A 13,743-nucleotide genomic window follows, 5' to 3' on the forward strand; every position below is an offset into this window, starting at 1 on the left:
AAAAAGTTATCTACCATTAAGGACACACCTTAAAAGTTCTTAGCACACATTAAGTAAGCACAAACTAGTGGCTTGCCTGTTATATTTTCAGACAAAAAGCAATGAGGTTATTCCTCTGCACTTGTCACTGCAGACACATAAAGGCTTTCAGAAACTACATCTATTACTCATTGTCTATCATAAAACTTAGCATTTTAAGTCTTGTTTGATATCAATCAAGAAAGAACATCCACTTCAGGGGAAAGAAGTACAGTAAAATAAGAACATTGTAAATGTCCTTCTTGACACATACAAAGAAAAGGTAAAAGGCCTCCTAAGACCCCTACCTAGTGGCCAGGCCTGGACGGCAGCTGTTGCTACCTCGCCTTTTCTTTTGTTGAGCTTAATCTCATGTCAAGTCATTCAACCAACTCAAAAGCGATGAAGACATAATTGAATCAACCTGAACTAAATCAGACCTAGGCTTCTTAAAACATACAGCTTAATGCTTCCAAACGATCTAGAAAACTAAGAAACCTAGCTACGCTGTAGGACACAGAGTGGCCAATAATACAGGACCCCCAAACCGGCCAGTGGACCACTGCAACCGCCATTTACTTCCTCCGTGTTTAGGAATGTTCAACGCTCCAAGCCCCATACGCTGATTCAGGAAGATAAACTGAGGCTCAAGGAATTTCGAAGTGGCACAATACACCAAAGCCTTAAACCTGAAATGACTATCCTTTTCTGGGGGGTAGGGGGGGAAGAAAAAGAAAAAAAAGTTTCTGGGGCTCTCAGGGTGGCCCGGATGCCAGGGTCCCAGAAGTGGCCTTTTCTAGCTCCTGTAACTAAACCTGGCGGAAAACTCCCCGCCTGCTCACCCCACCCCCACCCGCCCAAGAATGCGCCTTCCCGTCTTCGATGGCCCTACCCAGAATCCCAAAATGTGGGTTCCAACCGGGGCCCTGAACCTCTTCTCAAATCCCCGGGACCCAGGTTCCGGCGCGCGCCCCGCGTGCCGGGTCTTGCCCCTCGGGCGGGACCGCCCAGGCAGCCCCAAATCCAGCCTCCCGGGCCCCCAGCAGCGCCCTCCGCCCCTCCACCATCCCGTCCGGCTCGCAGTCGGGGCCAAATCGAGAGACAAGAGGGCTGTGCCTGAAACTGAGCGGTTTCACCACTCGGCACCTACTGGCAGAAACTTCCCTTAAAAAAAAAAAAAAGAAAGAAAGAAAAAAAAAGCAGCAGCACTTTTGGGCTAGCATTTCAATCCTTCCTGCTCTTTAGAGTTCCCAGTTCTGCTTCCAGCTGGCTTTGGGTGTTCCACTAGAATTGAGTTGTAAAGATATTCTTTAAGTGTTTACAGAACATTAAGACTTAAAAAAAAAATCTTTAAAATTAGAGGAGGAAAAAAAAAGCCACCTTATCGCACACATCCAGGAAACACAGCCCCGTGCATCCCTGCTCAGGAATGAGCAGGCGCCCCGGGACTCCCGGGGACAGATTTTTGGGCACCCGAGGGAGTCACGGGGCGCGCGTCGGGGTCCGCGGCGAGGCCCAGCCCCTCCCGCGGTCCCTTAGACGCGCCCTCCGCCCAGCCCGTGTGGACCGTCCCGGCCATTGTTTACGGGGGATGCCCGTCCGGACGCATTGTTTTGGCCGTTTCCAATTTGCCCCGACCCTTCCCAGGGCATCGCGGGGGACCCCACGCCGACGTCCCCCCTCCGCCCGCGCCCCAAGGGCCGACTGGGCAAATTGGGAGACCCACCCCACGGGGCGACCCAACTTTTCGAAACAGCCCCCCACCGCCCACCCCCGCAGAGCCCCGGACCCCCGCTCCCGGCGGAGATTCAGGGAACCCCGCACCCCAAGCCCTTCTGAATCGTGCAGCGTGAGTGTGACGGCCAAGAGCGGATACAGCCCGGGATCGCCCGCACCTTCCCGCGGGCGGAAGCGCAGGAGCCGGCTGGGGAGGGGGCGCCCTAGAGGAGCGGATAGAAAGCTGAGACGGGGAACTGGGGTCATCCTGGAGCGGGGGGGACAAGACAACGAGAGCCGGGCGCCTCGGGGGCGGCGCGGGAGCCTCCGCAGGACCGGGCGGGCGCCCCGGCTGGCGCGGGCGGGGGGCGCGCCCCCTTTACCTGCGGCTCCGGCTCCTCGGCCATTTCCTCGCGCGGCGGCGGCCGGGACTGAGCTGACACCACTCGGGCCGGCCGGGTTTGAATGAGGAGGAGCGGGCGCGGAGGGGAGGGGGCGGGGAGGGCGGAGGGAGGGAGGGAGGCAAGGAGGCGTCGCGGAGTTTCTCTCGGCCTTTTGTGCGGACACCTCCCGGATTCCGCGCCCGCACCCGGCCCCCCAAAAGACACGGGGAGCCCCGGGCGAGGGGTGCAGCCATCCGCTGAGGCGCCTAGCGCCTTCGCGCCTCCAAGAACCCCCCCCAATAAAAAAGGAGCGTCCCCCACCCCCACCCCCGCCCCCGCCCGGAGGATTTAGGGGCCGGGCTCACCTCGGGCGCGGGGCTAAGGTGAGCGGGGCGGGGGTGCGCACGGGGGGCAAAGACGCGGGCGCCCCCTACTCGTCCGCGCGGGGACAGTGCAGGCGCGGGGGGTCCCTAGAGCCGCCGGGGCGCGGCGCGTCCGGCGCTGGGGGACTGTTGGGTCAGAAAGTGTTCAGGGAGCAGCTGTTGCGCCCTCCCTCGGCCCCGCCGCTCAGAGACGCCCCGCCCACTGCCTTCACCGGCCGCCCGGCCCCGCCCCTGCCCCGCCCCAGCGCCCACGTGACTAGCATAGGCGCGCCCCCGCTCCGCCCCCCGCCGCAGACTCCGCCTCCGGGACGCGAGCGAGCGGCGAGCACGCGCACTCACAGTTCTCGCCCGGCGACTCCCGCGCACGCGCGCGCCGTGCCACCCTTCCCGCGCCCCCCGCCCCGCACCCCTCCTCCCGCCATCCGGCTTAACGTGGCGGGCGCGCGCCGCGGCGGTAGCCGTGACAGGTACCCGGGGAGGGGGGGGTTGCCGCGAGGGTGTGCGCAGGCGCAGACCCGGGCTCCGTCCCCTCCGCCCCCTCCTCTGCAAGGTGTGCCCGGGCGAGGGGAGGGGCCCGCGGCCCGAACCCCTGGGTCACCCCGAATTACAAACAAAAACCTTAACGCCGTTGCTCGCGGGTTAGAAGGCAGCTGTGCGCGAAAAACACCTCATATTTTCTTCAAGCGTGAGGAAGGTCGAGAAGATAAACAGTTTTTAAATGAGTATCTTCAGAAAGCTATTTAATTGTTCTGATTTTTTTTTTTCTGAAAGGGCTGGGCTTGCGCTATTCTAACTTGAGATTTCTAAACTTAGCCTAGGTTCCAAGAATCTACTTGGTTTTGATAGAAATCCATTTGGAGGAAACCGGGGACAAAAAAAGTGGGGACAAAAAAAAAATAAAAAACCGCTACCCTTTCCCCTCCTCCCTACGCACAACTCATTTAAAGCGTTTCCCAACTGTTTTTTTTTCCTTAGTGAAAAAAAGGACAAAAAAAGATCCTGATTCCTAAGGCCTGTGATATTTCCCCATTTTAAGTAAGCCTCGAGGAACCATAGACATAACAAGCACATCCACAATTTTTCTACCCCAAAATGCAAACTAATGCAAATGTGAAATGGATCTATGCAAGTCGCTACCAACAAAATAGCCAAGTATTTGTTTTTACTGGCCTTCGGCATATCCAAAATGAAAAAACTTTAAAACACATCAAGAAAAGCATTTAAAATATCTATTTTCTAAATCAAAAGAACGCACTACAGAAACGATACGGAGCCGGTAAGCAATGCAATCTTAATAAATAGGAAAAGGAATTTGAGAAGACAGCTCAGCAAAGGGGAAGAATTTGCCAAGGGTCATGTTTTGCTGTCATTTTATATATAACTACTAACCCCACATATGGTCTGGTTAGTCTTTTTTAAAAAGGAAGCGAATCAATTACTCACAATTAATTAGCAGTGCCAGTAGATTCTTAGGCCAGCACTAAAAAACTAAATTGGGTGAATTTTTTTTCACTCAAGTCCACTGATATTGATCACTTTTAGTATTAGGATTCCTTTTCTGACAAAAGATGAATACCTTCCTTCAAAAATATATGTTTTAATCTTATTGTCACATTCTAAAACACAGTCCAAAAACACTTCATAAACAAGAAACTTCATTTAACTTTATGAAAACAAATGACTATGAGCCTTGCTACACAACAAAGAAACTATGAACAAGTGGAACCAGGTTGAGCCTTAAGTGTAGCCTCATTCTACATGTTAATGGATAACCTTTGAACTCTGAGACCTTGAATGCTGTAAACACAATAGCACTGATAGTTAAAAATTCTAGTGTCAAAATCGAGCAAAAAGAGAAGTCCAAACTTTTCAGGGGGAATAGGGAAACAATCAAATATTTTGACAAATAATCGTTTCAGTAAGAACAAGGAGATTCCTGGCTCTCAGACCTTGTTGCTACTGAATTGTTTTCTGAGCAAAAACGGTTGTGCTTGTTTTCCCCCTGTGCCCTCCAAAGTTACCACTTTCTTCACATTATAGCATCATGATTTGTTACTGTTTCGCCGCCTCCCTCAAAAAAAAAAAAGAGAGCGCCTTATTATGTTGTAGCTTTTAAAATTGAAAGATGATTATATTCACTGATCTGTCTGCTGAGAGTTTTATTTATATGTGATCCTCCTTATGTTTGAGCAAAGAATTACAAAGAACCTTGTCCTGGAGTCGTGCCAACGAAACTGGGAAATCGTTGCAAAATTCTGCCAGTGACTGACTGCTGGGTTGCAAATACATACTGTGTTTTCAGAAGGACATAGAGGGATCTGAATTCGCCCGGGAGGGCTTCCCTGAGACACATTTTTCCCTTAGAATGTGAGACTCATACTTCCCATTTATTTGGAAAGCATGTGTAGTTCAAACAATTAAAATATGGAAACTCCAAAAGTAACAGGAGAACACTGGAAACATTTGGTTTTGTAATAAAAGCTAGGAACTCATACTGCACGAAGTGAACATTGGTCTTCCTATGCTTAGCTCCACCCACAAGAAATCCAGCTTCGCCATCACTCCCTGCCTAGGCCATCTCTAAAGGAGTCAGGTGCTACTAGATGCCAGCAAAAAAAACAAAGAAGGGAACCAAAAAAAAAGCTCTGCACATGGTACTTGGAGAAGGGGCAGAAAAGCCCCACTTCACCTTGTTTCAATGCAGCAAACATCAGCTACACCTCATTTTTCACAATTATCCAAACAGGCCCTCCTTAAGACATATTTCCTAGTATGCGCTTATAAAATCACACCATTATCTCTAATTTAATCCTAGTGATATAAGGCCTCTTCGTTTAGCCAACATCTGATTTTCTATCCAGATCCTGCCAGTCACAGCATGCTCAGATCTAGTAACATAACAAAAAAAAAAAAAAAAAGAAAAAAAACCCAAAACTTTTGATTTGCTGTATTTAACACTTACTGGAATCCTCTTTTGAGACTCAGCCTTAATTAGAAGAACAGAATGAGGTATGATCTTCTTATTTCACAAGACTTGATTTTACTGTGGAACTATTATAGAAAAACTATTTGGAAACTGTGTGTAAATCCCTGGAGCTGAAACAGAGCCAACATAGATACGGGACGTAAAAGAATTCAGTGTTCAGAGCAGGAAAACCTGAAAAACTGCAGTGAGGAGTTAGCAGGAAAAGAACATGAAAAAGTTAGGCAAACCTGCCAGCATCTGCGAACTACAAAGGACATTTGAGAAGGAAACAGGGACAGCCCTTTGTACAAGACTAAATGCACTAAAGTAAGTAGGAATAACAAACAGCTCAAAGGAGCACTACATTGCTCTTTTCTATTAAGTTTCTTGATCCCATGCAAGTCACTCTTCTGTAAAGTATCACAATAATATACGATAAAAAATAGAGAGAGAGATATATATAGCAGAACTTACCTTTCAGAAGAGAAGGCAGGGTCTGGAACCTGATAACTCTGTAGGACTTCACTCTACCTGGCTCCGAACAATACTGGAAGAGATGTGATTGCTGGTTTTTATAAGCACAGCAAAAAGGGAGGGGTCAAGAATAAGGCTTAATTTAAATAAAGGTTTCAGTACCCTCCCAACTTGATTGGATTAGTCAATCTTGATGAGGTTGACAGCATTTTTTAACTGGATTTGTCCTATTCGATGAGTGCTCTCCCCCATTGCAAGCACAACTCATGACTCCTCTAATATTCTGGATAGTTTTCTGAAATTACCTTCACTCAAAATGTTAATGTAAACTCTCTTAAAAATTGCACACAAAACACAACACTGGGAACACCTCTTTAAAGTTTTCTGCCTTCATTAGATATTCCAAACAGGAAGCTTTGGAATGAGGGACGGAGGGGAAGAAGAAGGTAACTAACATTATTGAAATTCAATCATCATTATAATCTCAAGCCAAAATCTTAAAATCTAATCAGGATAATTTCATCTCCATCTACTCCACTGTACACAGACCTTGCATCCGTCAGCAAACCTTCATATGTCTTAATGGTGTCCATTTATCTTTATCTCTAACAAAAGCCTACACCAGGTACCACTGGCAGGTGCCATGCACGTGAACGCAGAGTCTGCTGTTGGAAATGTGTTGGGAAGGGAGAGTTCCCGGTGAGAATTATGTACATTTAGGAGCTTTCCAAATACTGATGGCATGTTGAGCCATCAGACTGGATAAAATCGCCCGAAAGAGGTGCTAGTATTGGGCCCTTGGGTGGTTCAGCGCCTGGAAGTCAAGGAGAAGAGAAAGAGAGCAAAGGGGACTGAGAGGGAGCAGGCAGTCAGGTCTGAGGGACCTCAGGAGAGCATGGGGACCCAAATGCAAGGGAAGAAAGGGTGTCAGCTCCATCACATGTTCTCCTCCAGACAGAGACAGTATTGTATATGCAGGTTTCTCCAAACTTCTTCCTTTCTAGGTTTCCCTTAATGCTTTCTTTACCTATAATCCAAGACTTTTACCCAAAAAGACTTTTACCGTGGATATCAGATAAATTCACCACCCCTTAATGGCTTCCTATTGCCTTGAGGGAAAAAAAACTCCACAGCTCCCCCCACCAGCTCTGCAGATCTGGTCCCTGCCTAACTCCAGCCTCAAGTCCTAGCAAGCCCTTCACTGAGGCATCTAAACTCCAGCCTTCTCTCTGACCTAGAACCTTCAGCCCTGGGGTTCCCCTTGCCCAGCACCTCCTTTCTCATTCTCTTCAAGAACTTGGCTTCTATTCTTTCTGAGAGTGGTTTAAAACCCCTAGTTCCCTGGGAGGGGGAGGCTCTGACATAGTGCCCTGGTTATGAACATCTTCTCTCCAATAACTTGGGCTCAGATACTCAGATTCTACCTCTGGAGAGCTGCATAATCCTAGAATATTATTTAATCTCTCTCAGGTTTCAGTTTCCTTATCTATAAAAGGGGAATGATGAAGAAGACAATTATAATAATTGTTTGTGTTACTTATATAAGTAATAGTCACATTTCTTCAAGACTCTGGAGAATGAAATGAGACACACTACAAAGCTTGTGAGCCTAGAGTTTTGGGGGCCCTGGCACCGTTCTAGGCATGGGAGATAGAACAGTAAGCAAAACAAATGAATTCCTTGTCCCATTGGGGCTTATCTTCTTGAGGGAAGCAGACAACACACCGGTAGTTATATTTGCAACCTACTGGGACTGGGTCATAGGAGAGGGGAAAAGCCTGCTGTTTTAGACTGAGGCTCCCTGAGGAGCAGAGACCTCCCAGGAAGTCAGGTGGCAAATCATACCAGGATGGGGAGGAGTGTTCCATTCATTCAGAGGGAACAGAAGGTGAGAAGGACCAAAGAGGAAGAGAGCCAAGCTTGGAGAAAGAACTGGAAGGCAGCCAGTGTGTCTGGGGGCCATGGAATGAAGACAAGGTAGGGACAGAGGAGCAAGAAATCAAGGCAGGCCCGTGTGAAGACCGGGGATTTGACTCTCGTTGCAGCAGGATTATCAGTGATCAGTTCTCTGTTCCCTAGTATTTGCCACATCTGCAACACTTGAAAGAGCTCTTTCCTGCCTTGCAGTTGGGTCCCCATGCCCTCCTGATCTCCATCAGTCCTCGCTGTTTGCTCCCTCCTAGTCCCCTTGGCTCCGTCTTTAGACTCTGTTCCTTGACTTCCAGGTGCTGACATGCCCAGGGCCCAATGCTAGCAACACTTTCTTACTCATGTGATTTTATCCAGTCCGAAGGTTCAACATGCCATCAATATTTGGAAAGCTCCTAAATGTCCATATTTCCCACCTGAAACTCTTCCCCTCAACTCCCAAAACACATTTCCAACTGCTGATTTCGTCTCTACATGGAAGGTCCCTGTGTTTACAGGGCAGAAATGTAGACCGTCCCATTCTAAGCGGCCACAATTGACCTTTTCAAAAGTCGTCGTCTGGTTATGTCATAGCCCTCATGCGTCTTAGAATAAAAACAAATTCCCGATAACACAGCCCTCATGCGTCTTAGAATAAAAACAAAGTTCCCGGCTGGGCGAGATGGCTTGCGAGATGGCTCACGTCTGTAATTCATAATTCCAGCACTTTGGGAGTGAGAGTTGGGAGGACTGATTGAGTCCAGGTGTTTGAGACCAGCCCGGGCAACATAGCGAGACCCCATGTCTACAAAAAAATAAAAAATTAGCCGTTGTGTGCCTATACTCCCATCTACTCAGGAGGATGAGGTGGGAGGATGACCTGAGCCAGGGAGGCTGAGGCTGCAATAAGCTGAGATTGTGCCACTGTACTCAGCCTGGGCAACAGAGTAAGATCCTGTCTCAGAAAACAACAATGAAACAAAAGACAACAACAACAAAACAAAACAAAAGTCCTGAGAACATGGCTGTCAAGATCTGGTGGGCCATGCTAAGACTCTGGGATTTATTCCAAGAGCACTGGGAAGCCACTAAAGGAAATGGAAATAAAACCAAAAGAACCATTGAACGTCAAGTAAGTGTTTCTTTCCCAAGAGATATTACTGTCTCCCAAAAGACCCCATCCTGGTTTAACAAAGAGGACATGAAACTGTAAGAAGTTGGAGTCCTGACGGGTGCGGTGGCTCACGCCTGTAATCCCAGCACTTTGGGAGGCCGAGGTGGGTGGATCACGAGTTCAGCAGTTCGAGACCAGCCTGACCAACATGGTGAAACCCTGTCTCTACTAAAAATACAAAGGGAGGCAGAGGTTGCAGTGAGCTGCGATCGCGCCACTGCACTCCAGCCTGGGCGACAGAGTGACACCCTGTCTCAAAAAAAAAAAAAAAAAAAAAGGAGAGAAAAGAGAAAACTAAGGCTCAGGATCATTAAGTAACCTGCCTGAGGTCACACAGCTAACAATTTGTTTCCCTACTTTCCCGACTACAATGAAGCCAATGCACCAGTTGAACCCAAGGTCAGACTCCCCCTTTATCACCAACCTAAATTTCCTCAATTCTAAGAATTGACACTGATGCATATTTCTTGACCCCCTATTTCCAGGATGTTTACCAGTTATGTGTGGCTCTGGGGCAAGGTTGAAACCTCTGCACCCACTGTCCTCCCCTCCCCACATTCTGGAACAGCAATACAGTGTTTCACTTGGTTGCCTGAGGGCTAGTTTCCTCCCGTGTCACTCCCCTGAGTTCTTGGTATACCTGTATTCAGGACCCTCTTCTTCACCAGACTGTAACAGACTGTAAATCTTTTTTGGTTTTTTTTTTTTTTGAGACGGAGTTTTGCTCTTATTGCCCAGGCTGTAGTGCAATGACGCAACCTCGGCTCACTGCAGCCTCCACCTCCCGGGTTCAAGCAATTCTCCTGCCTCAGCCTCCTGAGTAGCTGGGATCACAGGCGCCCGCCAACATGCCCGGCTAATTTTTTGTATTTTTAGTAGAAACAGGGTTTCGCCATGTTGGCCAGGCTGGTCTCGAACTCCTAACCTCAGGTGATCCGCCCGCCTTGGCCTCCCAAAATGGTGGGATTATAGGCATGAGTCACCACGCCCAGCTGAAATCGCTTTTGAAAGGGAAACCAGGCATGGTGGCTCATGCCTATAATCCCAGCACTTTGGGAGGCCGAGGCGCTCACCTAAACCTGAGAGTTCAAGACCAGCCTGGGCAATGTGGCGAAACCCTGTCTCTACAAAATACAAAAATTATTACAAAATTAGCCAGGAGTGGTGGCAGGCACCTGTAATCCCAGCTACTCAAGAGTCTGAGACAGGAGATCACTTGAACCCAGGAGGCAGAGGTTGCAGTGAGCCAAGATCATGCCATTGCACTCCAGCCTAGGCAAAAAGAGTGAAACTGTCTTAAATAAAATAAAATAAAAATTTGCCGGGCTTGGTGGCACACGCCTATAATCCCAGCTACTCAGGAGGCTGAGATGGGAAGATAATTTGAGCCCAAGAGGTCGAGGCTGCAGTGAGCAGTGTTCGTGCCACTGCACTCCAGCCTGGCCGACAGTCTCAAAAAATAAAATAAATGAATAAGAAGAACAGGGAGGAGAAGAGGAGGGATAAGAAGGGGAAAAACAGACCAGGCTCGGTGGGAAGCCAGCACTTTGGGAGGCAGAGGCAGGAGGATCACGTGAGGTCAGGAATTCCAGACTAGCCTGGCCAACATGGTGAAACCCTGTTTCTACTAGAAGTACAAAAATTAGCCGGGCATGGTGGTACATGTCTGTAATCCCAGCTCCTCGGGAGACTGAGGCAGGAGAATCGCTTGAACCCCGGAGACGGAAGTTGCAGTAAGCAGAGATGGAGCCACTGCACTCCAGCCTGGGCAACAGACTGTGCCTCAAAATAATAATGATAATAAAAGGGGAAAAACAAAATGATTTACTGCACCCCCGCTATGTGCCACTCTCAGCTCCAAAGCTGATTTATATTATGGTGTTACTTAGTTCTCCTGATAACCTTCATGCTTAAATCCATTTGCAGATGAGGAAACTGGGGCCTGAGGTTAACTTTCTGACTTAATTCTCTTACTTGAAGATCTACAGCTAGAAGAAAGTGGGATTCTAGCCCAGATCCAATGCCAAAAGCCATGCTGACTCATACCATTCTTTTCTGTCCTAAGTGGTTGACCTTGGCCTTAGGAAAACAGAATAATAATAACAATCACTGATTAGGCATTGACTCTGGGGCAAGCACACCATCCTCCATTTTGAGATCCCCCAGCAGAGTTAGAATCCAAGTCTCCCAGAGTACAAAGTGGCACCTAGGAGCGGTGACCCCCGCAGCAGGTCAGGGCTCAGCTCTTGAAAATGGCTCTCTGGGTTCAAACCAAAACTCGATTCCCCAGCTGTGCTGCTTTGGGACTTCCTTTGAATTCTCTTTGACTCCATTTTCCCCATTTTACAGATGGGGATAATAGAACTCCCTAACGGCTGGGCGCGGTGTCTCCCGTTTGTAATCCTAGCACTTTGGGAGGCCGAGGTGGGCAGGTCGCTTGAGCTCAGGAGTTCGAGACCAATCTGGGCAGCATAGCGAGACCCCTCTTCGCCATCTCTACAAAAAATACAAAAATGAGCCAGGCATGGTGGCTGAAGCCTGTAATCCTAGCACTTTGGGAGCCCGAGGCAGGAGGATTGCTTGAGTCCAGGAGTTCAAGACCAGCCCTGGCAACATAGTGAGACCCCATCTCAATTTATTAAAAAAAAAAAAAAAAAAAGAATAAAAATTAATAGGCTGGGTGCGGTGGCTCAGAAAAAAAAAAAAAAAATATATATATATATATATATATATATATATATGCCAGGCATGGTGGCTCACGCCTGTAATCCCAGCACTTTGGGAGACCAAGGTGGGTGGATCACTTGAAGTCAGGAGTTCAAGCCCAGGCTGGCCAGCATGGTGAAACCCTGTCTCTACTAAAAATACAAAAATTATTTTTTTGTATTTGAGACTCCATGTCAAAAAGTTAAATTAAATTAAAAAATAGTCGGGTGCGGTGGCTCACACCTGTAATCCCAGCACTTTGGGAGGCTGAGGCAGACAGGGCGGATCACCTGAGGTCAGGAGAAACCCCGTCTCTACTAAAAATACAAAAAATCAGCCAGGCTTTGCGGCCTGTGCCTGTAATCGTAGCTACTCGAGAGGCTGAGGTAGGAGAATCGCTTGAACCCGGGAAGTGGAGGCTGCAGTGAGATGGTGCCACTGCACTCCAGCCTGGGCGACAGAGCAAGACTCCGTCCGTCTCAATAATTAATTAATTAATTAATTAAAATATAAAAATAAAATCTAAAAAATGGTACTCGCTGACAAGTGAATTTGGGAGCAATAAGCAAGACCTCACTCGTGGTAATAACGGGCGCGGGGTGGGGGAAGTCGGGGGGTGGCACACAGCGCTCCATTAAGTCATGCCGTTATGATCACGACCACCGCCCGCGGCCGCAGAACCTGCCCGCTCTGCACACCAGGGCGGACACCCACAGACGCGTCCTTCACCCGCGCAGGGACCTGCCAGGGGCGCTTACACCGGAGGGTGTTCAGAGCAGGAAAGGAAGAGATCAAATCTGAACCCGGATCCGTCTCCTACAGAACCTGAGTCGCTCAATCATCAGCTAGATCGCCCAGTGTAGACAAAGCAAGTGGAATTCTTTGAGGAGTATACCTTGAGCTGGGCAATCCTCATAGAAGGTGGGAGACGACCGGCCCTTCAGTGTTCCTGGGGCATCTTCTCCAAAGTGGAGGTCGAGGCAGGCCTAGGAGGAAAGAGAGGCAACTGCGGACGACCCCTCCGCAGAGAAGGTGAAACCGACGAGCTCCAGGTAGGTGTGTCCTCCCCAACCACACCCTCCCAACAGGGCGCTGAGACCGGGGAAGGCCGGAGATGAGATTAGGGTCAGAGCCACACCCCTGACTGGCGTACAGGACAAACTGAAGCCACGCGTCTACACTGGCGCTTGGAACTGAGTTGGCCCAAAGCTGCTTCACCGCTTCCAGCGGAGGGCTTAAAGCGGTCCCCCATCACTTACACAGCGGGTTTTCTCAGAACCCAGTCTCCAGAGACCGCCTGGATTCAAATCCTGCCGCCGCCCTTAACCGCTGGGAGACCCGGGCCTTGGCCTCACCTTCTTCCCAGCCTCACCTGCAGAATGGGTGGGTTCCGAGAGTTAAATGCCCTCATCACCATGAAGCCTGAAAACGGTGCCTGGCACATGGCGATACGCAATAAACGTCCGCCAAAATGACGTTAGCCAGGATTCGCCCCGGAAGGCTGCCTGTTCTCATACAGCCCTTCAATGAGGGCTAATCCCTTTGGCTCCTTTAACAACTTTTTTTTAATGTGGTTAGCACATTTTGTTGACTTTTTTTTTTTTTTTTTAACAAAGACCAAGTCAGCATGTCCTCTTAAAAATATCTTAAGAGATTATGTTTTGTTCCTACTTGCTTTGAGGAATGACTTCGTCCTGGTTGAGTGGGGTGAAAACAGTGAAATGCGAACAAGGATAATAAGACCATCTTTCCTGTTCTGTTTCTTAAAAAAGGAAAGGAGGGAGGAATTAAAAATTCACATGCTGGATTTTAAAGACTGTCTTGCTAAGTATTTTCTTATCAACTTCCTTCTCTTTTTTTTTTTTTGTCCTCATATAAACATAACAGTAGTTGAGTTTTTCCTTTCTTCTTGACTCAAAAAAAAAAAACTGACACATAAACTTCTCCAAACCAATACAGCTGAATTTTCTACAAAGATTTGTAACTGATATGATATATTCCTTAAAGAAAATAAGA

At 48.4% G+C, this 13,743-nt stretch overlaps 1 protein-coding gene and 1 long non-coding RNA gene across 10 annotated transcripts in view; one reads left to right on the forward strand and one right to left on the reverse strand.

The window, feature by feature from the left end:
- Window positions 1-13,743, reverse strand: part of ZNF217 (zinc finger protein 217) — a 38,040-nt gene that overhangs the window by 23,806 nt on the left and 491 nt on the right. For 2 of the 7 annotated variants that reach the window (XM_063659415.1, XM_054467386.2), the window contains exon 1: window positions 2,483-2,709. The gene's annotated coding sequence lies outside the window, so the exon portion shown is untranslated. Of the gene's footprint in view, window positions 1-910; window positions 1,164-2,117; window positions 2,710-3,118; window positions 3,139-5,939; window positions 6,013-12,622; window positions 12,714-13,743 lie in introns of those variants that run through there. The other 5 variants (XM_063659413.1, XM_063659418.1, XM_063659416.1 and 2 more) reach the window with 4 other exon arrangements.
- LOC129021652 (uncharacterized) overlaps window positions 12,352-13,743 on the forward strand; it is a 31,329-nt gene continuing 29,937 nt past the window's right edge. For all 3 annotated transcript variants that reach the window (XR_008496104.1, XR_008496105.1, XR_008496106.1), the window contains exon 1: window positions 12,352-12,779. This is a non-coding gene — a long non-coding RNA (uncharacterized LOC129021652). The remainder of the gene's footprint in view (window positions 12,780-13,743) is intronic.

The sequence above is a fragment of the Pongo pygmaeus genome, chromosome 21 (assembly GCF_028885625.2).
Source record: "Pongo pygmaeus isolate AG05252 chromosome 21, NHGRI_mPonPyg2-v2.0_pri, whole genome shotgun sequence".
Taxonomy (NCBI): Eukaryota; Metazoa; Chordata; class Mammalia; order Primates; family Hominidae; genus Pongo; species Pongo pygmaeus.